The following is a 10,205-nucleotide window of genomic DNA, read 5'->3' as shown; positions in this document are numbered from 1 at the left end:
CTGTCCCTATAACTCTCTTTCTGCCTCCTCTCCTGCAGGATTCCCAGAGCTCTGAGGAGAGGGAGAGTTTCATAGGAAAATCCCATTTAGACCTAGGTGTTTTAAGTTAACTCTGTGCATAATATGGGACTGTGGGTCTCTATATGCAATACCAGTTGATGCAGAAGGAAGCAACACTGTGGATACAAGAACATGGAACTTATCTATCAGGTGAGGGCAGAGAGCAATATATTTTAATAACAACAGACTGGGTTGATGGAAAATTTCTGTAGGATGCCCTGGCACAACAATTCAAATAATTCCATACAATTCCTCTGGCAGAAGGCTGGTTTGGTCACAATAGATGGCCTATTGGAACTTTATCCACTATATGGAGACCTCCTAATAAGTGAATACATACCATATTTGTCTTTAGGCATTTTAGGTACTTCAACCAGGATAATATTTCCTGGTTCCATCCATTTGTCTGAAAATATGTTAATGTTATTTTCTTAGCTGAATCATACTCCATTATGGAAATATTCCACATTTTGCCCAAAAGAGATTGTCAGTACTGTTCTTTAGAACATGGAAGTTCCTGGGAATTTAATCATTGTATTGAATGACAAACTATCACAATAACTATGTTCTTTTAGCCTGGAATTCCATCCATCTTCTTCCACCTGGTGGTGATTTGAATTGCAATGTCCCCTTGAAGCTCATCTATTTAAATGTTTAATCTCCAATGAGGAAGTTTCTGCGAAGGGTTAGGAAGTATGGCCTTGTTAGATAATATATTTCCTTTTGTTTCCTTAATTTCTTTCTCAGCATTTTTATCTTTTTTATTCAGGAAGGCTACTTTGCTTAAGGTGTTTATCAGATCTAGGTTTTTCCTGTTAGTATTTTTGGGGTCACCATATCATCTGCAAATATTGAAACTTCGATTTCTTCCTTTCTGATTTTCTTATTCGAAAGGTCTTCCAAAACTATTTTGAAGAGATATGTAGAATGGGTAGCCTAGCCTTGTCCCTGATTTTTATGGAATTGCTTTAACTTTCTCTCACTTTATTGTGATGTTGGCTATAGGCTTTCTGTATAGTGCCTTTACTATATTTAGACATGTGCATTGTATCCCTGGTCTCTCCAATACTTTAAATAGGAATGGAGGTTGGATTTTGTCAAATGCTTTTCAGCATCTAAGGAGATTATCATGAGTTTTTTTCTTTTCTTTCAGTTTATTAATATGCAAGAGGGAGGGTCAGGGGTTTTTTGTTTGTTTGTTTATTTGTTTTTTTGCTTTCATGTTGAGTCTGTTGATTTCTGTGGATTATTAGGGCTCTGAGACAGCTGCTGTGGGAGGGAATTTGACTGATGTTATAGTTTTCCATGGACATCACATGCTTCTGGCTTGGGCAGAAAATAGGATTCCACAGGCCATCCTGAATCAGAAACACAGCCCTTGTGTAGGTGGTTTAGAAGAAACTGCCTTCTGACTTTCTTGTTCCCAGCTAGTTTTTAAGTTTCATGTCCTAGCTCTGAAATGGCCTCAGAGTTTTACACCTGATTGGACAGGATCTCACAGTGGATCACATTAATGGATTTCTGTACATTGAACCAACCCTGCTTACCTGGGATGAAGCCTATGTGGCCATAGTGGATGATATCTTTGATGGGTTCTTCCATTCAGTCAAAGACATAAACTCCCTTGGTGTGATACTAACCAAATAAGTAAAAGAATTGTGTGAACAAAAATTCAAGACTCTGAAGAAAGAATTAGAAGAAGATATCAGAAGATTGAAAAATCTCCCATGGTAATGACTTGGCAGGATTATCATTGTAAAAATGGCCATCTTAACAAAAGCAAGCTATAGATTCAATGCAATTCCCATTAATTGTCAGCAGAAATCTTTACAGACCTTGAAAGATAAATTTTCAAATACATTTGGAAAAATAAGAATCCCAGAATTGGTAAAACAATGCTCAAAAATAAAAGGTCTGCTGGAGGGAGCTCCATTCCTGACCTCAAGTTGTTATATAGAGCAAGAGTAATAAAGTCTGTATAGTACCAGCAAAGAAACAGAATGGTGGATCAATGGAACTACAAAGAAGACACATAAATAAACCCACACACTTATGGACACCCGATTTTTCACAAAGATGACAAAATCATACAATGGAAAAAAAGATAGTATCTTCAACAAATGGTGCTGGTCTAACTGGATATCTACATGTAGAAATATGCAAATAGATCCATACTCATCACTCTACACAAAACTAAAGTCTAAGTGGATCAAAGACCTCAACATAAAACGAGACACATTAAATCAGTTAGAAGAAAATTGGGGAAGAGTCTTGAACTCATTGGCATAGGAAACAAATTCCTGAACACCAAAAGCACAAGTGCTAAGAGAAACAAATAATAAATGAGACCTGATGAAACTGAAAATCTTCTGTAAAACAAAAGACACCAATATCAAAACAACATGAATGCCTACAGATTGGGGAAGAAACTTCACCAACCCTTTATCTGACAGAGGGCTAATATCCAGTATATATAAGGAACTAAAGAAAAAAGCATAACAGCAACAAATCAAGTGATCCAATTAAAAACTGGGGAACAGAGCTAAACAGAATTCTCGATAGAGGAATACTGAATGACAGAGAAACTCTTAAAGAAATGCTCAACATCATTAGCCATTAGGGCAATGCAAAGATGAAATTTCACTTTACAGGCATCAGAATGGCTAAGATCAGACACTCAAGTTACAACATATGCTGGAAAGGTTGTGGAGAAAGGGGAACATTCCTCTACTGCTGGTGGGAATGTAAACTTACACATCCACTTTGGAAATCAATCTGACACCTTCTCAGATAACTATTAATACCAATATCTCAAGACCCAGCCATACCTCTACTAGGCATATATGTAAAATATGCTCAAGTACACAACAAGGATATTTGCTCAACCATGTTTGTAGCAGTTATATTTGTAATACACAGAAACTGGAAACAACCCAGGCACCCCTCAACTGAAGAATGGATACAGAAATTGTGGTATATCTACAAAATGGAATATTAATCAGCAATGAAAAATAAGGAAATCATGAAATTTTTAGTTTTATGGTGGAAACTGGAAATGATCATCCTGAGTGAGTTGTCCCAGAAGCAGAAAGACCCACACAGTGTATACTCACTCATATAGACATATAATATAGGATAAACCTACTAAAATTCTACATCTAAAGAAACTAATCAAGAGGGAGGACTCTGGCTAAAATGCTCAATCCCCATCCCAAAAGACAAAGAGGATGGATATCAGAAGAAGGAGAAAACAGGAAAAATGTTAGGAACTTGCCACAGAGTTCCTCTGAAAGACGCTGGCCTGCAGACTATCAAAGCAGATGCTGAGACTTACGGCCAACTGTTGGGCAGACCGCATGGAATCTAATGAAAGAAGTGGGAAAAATAAGATCTGGAGAGGACAGGAACTCCACAAGGAGAGCAACAAATCCAGAAAATTGAAAACAGGCATCTTTCCTGAGACCCATACTCCATCCATGTAACATGCATGGAGATAACCTAGAACCCCTGCACAGATGGAAGTTCAGTGTCCAAGTGGGTTGCATAGTAATGGTAACAGGGACTGCCTCTGACATAAACTGATTGGCCTGCTCCTTGATCACCTTCCTCTGAAGGAGGAACAGCCTTACCAGGTCACAAAAGATGACAATGCAGCCACTCCTGATGTGATCTGGGAGCCTAATATCAGAAGGATGGAGAAGAGGACCTCCCCTATCAGTGGTCTTGGAGAGGAACATGCTTGAAGAAGGGAGAGGTAAGGTGGTATTAGGAGTAGAAGAGGTAGGGGGTTATGGGGGATACAGAGTGAATAAAGTGTAATTAATAAAAGTGAAAAAAATGTTCAGCATCATTAGCCATCAGGGAAATGCAAATCAAAATGACCCTGAGATTTCAGCTTACACCCATCAGAATGGCCAATATGAAAAACTCAAGTGACAACACACGCTGAAGATATTGTGGAAAAATGGGAATCCTCCTCCACTGCTGGGGGAAAGTAAACTTGTACAACAACTCTGAAAATCAATCTGGCACTTTCTCAGACAACTAGGAATAATGCTTCCTTTAGATCCTGAAATACTACTCCTAGGAATATATCCAAAATAAGCTCAAGTACAGAATGAAGATACTTGCTCAACCATGTTTGTAGCAGCTTTACTTGTCATAGCCAGAGCCTGGAAACAACCCAGATGCCTCTCAACTGAATATTAGATACATAAATTGTGGTACATCTACAAAATTAAATATTACTCTGCAATAAAAAAGGAAGTAATGAAATTTGCAAGTAAAAGGTGGGAACTGGAAAGATTCATCCTGAGTGAGCTATACCAGAAGCAGAGAGACACAATTGGTATATACTCACTCATATAGACATATAATGTAGCTTAAATGGACTAAAATCTGTACACCTAAAGAAACTACTCAAGAGGGTGGACTCTGACGAAAATGTTCAACCCACATCCCAAAAGGCAAAGATGATGGGGCATCAGAAGAAGAAGAAAACAAGTTAGGAGCCTGCCACAAAGAGCCTCTGAAAAGCTCTGCCCTGCAGACTATCAAAGCAGATGCTGAGACTTATGCCATGTGTTGGGCAGAGAGCATGGAATATAATGAAAGAAGTGGGAAATAGTAAAATCTGGAGAGGACAGGAGCTCCACAAGAAGAGCAACAGAGCCAAAAAACTGAGTGCAAGGTTCATTCCTGAGACCTATGCTCCAATCATGTAGGACCCATACCAATAACATAGAATCCCTGCAAAGATATAGCCCATGACTCTACCGTGTCCAGGTGGGTTCCATAGTAATGGGAACAGGGACTTCCTCTGACATGAACTGATTAGCGTGATCTTTGCTCACCTCACCCTGCATGGGGAGTAGCCTTATGAGGCCACAGAAGATGACAATGCAGTCACTCCTGATGTGATCTGATAGCCTAGGATTAGAAGAAAGCAGAGGGAGACCTCCCTTATCAGTGTCTTCAAGATGCATGCATGTAGATGGGGGAGGGAAGGGTGCATTTGGAATCGAGGAGGGAGGATTTTATGGGTAGAGACAAAGTGAATAAAGTGTAATTAATAAATACTTTTAAAAGTAAAAAAAAAAAAAAAACGGGAAAAAGAGAAATATGTGACACTTTTCCTCAACTAAGAGTCTTGGACACAGGAACTGTCAACTCTGGGTTGTGTGCTTTCAGCTGCCTGGATAGTGGCATGTAGGGCTTCTCAGCCTTTCCTCAAGCAGGCTGTCCACTTGACCATTTTAAAAACTGGCTCCTGAAATTCTTACTGGCTTTCACCTGTTTCAGCACATCATTCTTTCTTTCAGCCAATCAGCACTTGAGAGATTCTTGAGGTTTCCATGGAGATGAGTAAACAAACTTTCCTCAATGTCCAGTATCTCTGATCCTGTGCTTATGTGACTTTTCTTACGAAAACCAACAACCCTTTATTTCATCCCTTTATCCAGATTCCACACCTTTATTCCTGTTTACTTCTGTGACTATGTCAGGTAGGAAATGAAACTTTAATGTTTACTTAATTGGAGTTCTTCCTAAGTAGCAAAGCTTCAAAGTGATGTGTGATTAAGGGGAATGTACGGAATGACAAGGTGGTCTCATACTCTGGTGTTGGATGTGAAATTTCATAGGTTTGACTATTAACTGAGGAGTTACTTGCTGACTCACTAAATGTGCCTCCACATTTTTACTGATCTAATAGGCAGGCAGGGTCCAGGCTTCCCGGGGGTATTGAGTCTTTAAGAGCAGGAAACAGAATAGGAAACTAAACAATTCTTTGGAATGGTTTGGCTTAAATAGATAAAGATTGGTGTATGTAAAAGGAGATCTATGGGGCAATAAACTATTTGACAGATGTTGTTGTTCCACACTTAGTGATACCAGTCCATTATGAGCAAGGTTGCCTTGGCTGACCTGGCTGATTTGGCAGCTATGTCCTACTAAGTGGTCAGTGAGCAATCCTCCTGTTCCTGTTGTTTACAGTTAAAACTGTGCCTTCAGGACAGAGAAATTGGTCTGTGTTATATGCCTAGGACAGAAAAGCATATGTGTTTCCTTCAGTGTTCCTCTAGATAAACCCTCTAAACATGTTGTTACAGCCAGCACTGCTTGTTCAGATGTGCCACCTGAGCTCATGGGGTCTGACAAAGCTAGGTAACCAGTACTTCATAGCTAGGATTCTCTGCTACATAATGAATTCCTAGGAAGCATGCCTTCCAGAGTAAAACTCTGCCCTCCTTTAGCAGAATCTTTTCTCCATTTTAAAAGTCATTGTAAAAGTTTTCAACATGTAATTTTTATTGCTTATGTGGGAATTTGATATAATATAAATTACACTCCTTTTCCTTTGCTCCCACGTTCAAATTCCTTTCATATGTCACACTATGTTTTTTCTTTAAAATACTTCAATTTAAGTATGTGTTGTTCATATAATAAATGGAGCATGATCACAGTCTCAGTTCCAAGTCCCTTAAAGAAAACTGAGTTGATCCTTGCTGCACCCTGGTACCACCCTGAAGAAGAAGCCATCAATCCTGAATATCTCTATACATTACCACCTTGATCACAGTTTGTTTTATGTATTTATTTCTTATGATTTGTTCACTTTGTATCCCCTCTGCTGCTCACTCTGTCTTCTCCTTTCAGTCTAATCCAGCCTCCTCCTTTTTTCTCTATACCTTTTTTAAAGTTCCCTGATAGGGGAGGTCATCCTCCTCCTTCTATCTGACCCTAGCTTATCAGGTCTCATCAAAACTGGCTGCATCATCTTCCTCTTGGACTTGATTCTCAGGGGATTGTTCTCCTTGTGTCCTCAATTCCCTCTACTTATGACACTCTTCCTGACTTATGACACTTTTTCTGCAGGCTTCCCAGAGCTCTGAGGGGAGGAAGAATTTTTTAGGGAAATCTTTTTTAGAGCTGGGTGTTTTAAGGTCTCTCTATCTGCTTAATATCAGACTGTGGGTCTCTATATTAAATCCCATTTGATGCAGAAGGAAGGATCTTTATGCGTACAAGAAAATGACACAGATCTATCAGGTGAGGACAGAGAGCAATATATTTGAATAATAACAGTCTGGGTTGCTTTAAAGTTTCCATAAAATGCCCTGGCCCAACAACTCAATTCACTGCCACCTAACCACCCTAGTGAAAGACTGTTCACAAGAGATGGCCTGTTGGAACTTTATCCCCCAATATAAGGAGACTCTTAATGAGTGAATGGATACCATATTTGTCTTTCTGCATTTAGGTTACTTTCCTCTATGTGTTTTTCCTGGTTCTATCCATTTGCCTGAAAATATCATGATGTCATTTTCTTAGCTGCATAATACCCCCTTATGGAAATATTCCACATTTTCCCCAAAGGAGACTATGAGGCCTGTTTAGAATTTGGAAGTTGCTGGGACTTTAATCAATCACTGTATTGAAGGACAAACTATCAGGATAACTATGTTTTTTGTTTGTTTGTTTGTTTGTTTTTGCCTAGAATTACCTCCATCTTCCTGGTGATTAAAATTGCAATGTTCCCTTGAAGATCATCTATTAACATCTGGAGTCCCCACTAAGGAAATGTCTGAAAAGTGCTAGGAGGTATGTCCTTATTAGATAATATAGTTCCTATTGGAGTTATATTATAGAAGGGTGTGCTTTAAGGTTGATATGCCAATGATTTTGACCATATAGAATAGAGTCTCTGTCTCTTGGTCTTTGTCATGTTAGATCTTTGTTTCTGTTGGTCTCTCTCGCTCTATTTCTATATCTGTCTCTCTATCTCTTTCTCTCAGTTTCCTTCTCTCTACTTGCCACATGTTGTTTAGAATGAGAAGCTCCCATTTCTTCTGAAGGAATACAACAAGATGAATGCATGCTGACGTGACATCAGGGATGGTCTCTGTAAAAATAAATGCAAGGTCCTAATTAAACACTTTTTATACAAAGACTTGCCTTGGTCAGGGAGTGTTTTCCAAGTAAGTAATTCATTGACTGAGGACATGTCTGTGCATTTAGCTCATAATAATGAAATCTGTGGTAATGTGAAAGGTGCATGCCAAGGACACGTGACTTTATTGATGACCACGTGAAAGAAATATGTGACAATTTTCCTGAACTAAGAGTCTTGGATGCAGGAACTGTCATCTCTGGGTTTTGTGATTTTATATGCCCAGATTGAGGATTGTAGGGTTGACCATCCTTTCTCTCAAACATGCTGTCCACTTGGCCCTTTTAGAACTGGCTGCTGAAACTCTTACTGACTTTTACCTGTTGCATGACACCATTTTTCCTTTCAACCAATCAGCACTTGAGAGAATCTTGATGTTTCTATGGAGATGAGCAAACAAAATTCCCTCATGTTCCAGTATCTCTGATCTTGTGCACATGTGGCTTTTTCTTATATAACCGAAAAAGCTTTTATCTAATCTCTTTATCCACATCCCAGACTTTTACTCCTGTATACCTTTGTGACAATGTTAGGTAGGAAATGAAAATTTAATGCTACTGTATTAAATTGGACATCTTACTAATTAAGGAATCTTCAAAGTGATATGGGTTTAAGAGGAATGTAGTGACAGAATGAGAAGGTGGTCTCCTACTGTGGTTACTGATTTGAAATTTCCTAGGTTGTGACTTTGAACTGAGCAGTTACTGGCATACTGACTAAATGTACCTTCACATGCTTATTGATATAATAGGCTGGCAGGGTCTTGGGTTCTCTTGGTTATTGAGTCTTTACAAGCAGGGAAAATAGAAGGAAAACAGACAATTCTGGTTTGGCAGTGGTTCGGATGAAACAGCAAATGATCAGTATATATGAATAGAGAACAGTGGGGCAATAAACAATTTGACAGATGGTGCAGTTCCACAATAATATTGCCAACTCTCTATGAACAGGGTTGCCTTGTCTGACCTGGCTGAATTGAAAGCTTTGTCCTATTCAATACTCAGTGAACATTCCTCCTGGTCCTGGGATTTATAGATTTAAAAAATGTTCCTTTAGGACAGAGAAATGAGTCCCTGTAATATACCTATGACACAAGTGAAGCTCTGTGGATCCCCAGACAAACACTCTGAATGTAGTGTTAGTTCCAGTTCTACTTGTTCAGAGGTGGCATGTGAGCTCATGCGGTCTGAGGTACCTTGGTAAAAACTAGTTTGTAGCTAGGATTCTCAGCTACATAATGGGTTTCTGGAAAGCATGCCTTACAAAGTCAAACTCTGCCCTTCTTTAGCAGAATCTTTTCTCCAAGTTAAAAGCCATTGTAAAATGTGTCAACATATTATTTTTATTGATTATGTGGGAAATTCATATAACATACATTATGTTCCTATTCTATTGCTCCCATGTTCAAATTCCTACCTATATGTCACACTAAAAATTTGTTTTTCTTTAAAATACATAAGTTTAAGTATGTATTGTTCATATACTCATTAGAATATGGTCAGAGTCTCAGTGCCAAGTCCCTTAAAGAAAACTGAGTTCATCCATGCTGCAACCAGGGATTCAATCTGTATTCCCTCTGCTGCTCCCTCCTTCACTTTCCAGTCCCTCCCACACTCCTTCTCCTACCCCTATGCCCTTTCTAAAATTCCCCTGATAGGGGAGGTCCGCCTCCCCCTTCTATCTGACCCTAGCTTATCAATTCTCAACAAGGCTAGCTACATCGTCTTCCTCTGAGAAATGATTTTCAAGGCATTGTTCTTCTTGTGTTCTCAATTCCTTCTACTCATGACCCTCTTACTGCATACTCTCCTGTAGGCTTCCCAGGGCTCTTAGGGGATGGAAAATTTCATCAGGAAATCCCATTTAGGGCTGAGTGTTTTAAGGTCTCTCTCTCTCTCTGCATAATATCAGACTGTGGGTCTTTGTATGCAATCCCATTTGATGAAGAAGGAAGCATCACTGTGGTTCTAAGAACATGGCTCTGATAAATAAGTTGAGGGCAGAAAGCAACATACCTTAATAAACACAGCCTGTGAACAGAATGATGGATCAATGGAATAAAATAGAAGACCCAGACATAAACCCATACACTTATGGACACCTGTGATTTGACAAAGATGCCAAAACAATAATGAAAAAAAAAAAGATAGCATTTCAAAAAATGATGCTGGTCTAACTGGATGTCTACATGTAG

Source organism: Meriones unguiculatus (genome assembly GCF_030254825.1).
Source record: "Meriones unguiculatus strain TT.TT164.6M chromosome Y unlocalized genomic scaffold, Bangor_MerUng_6.1 ChrY_unordered_Scaffold_23, whole genome shotgun sequence".
Taxonomy (NCBI): Eukaryota; Metazoa; Chordata; class Mammalia; order Rodentia; family Muridae; genus Meriones; species Meriones unguiculatus.
Note: the sequence above shows the minus strand (reverse complement) of the source record.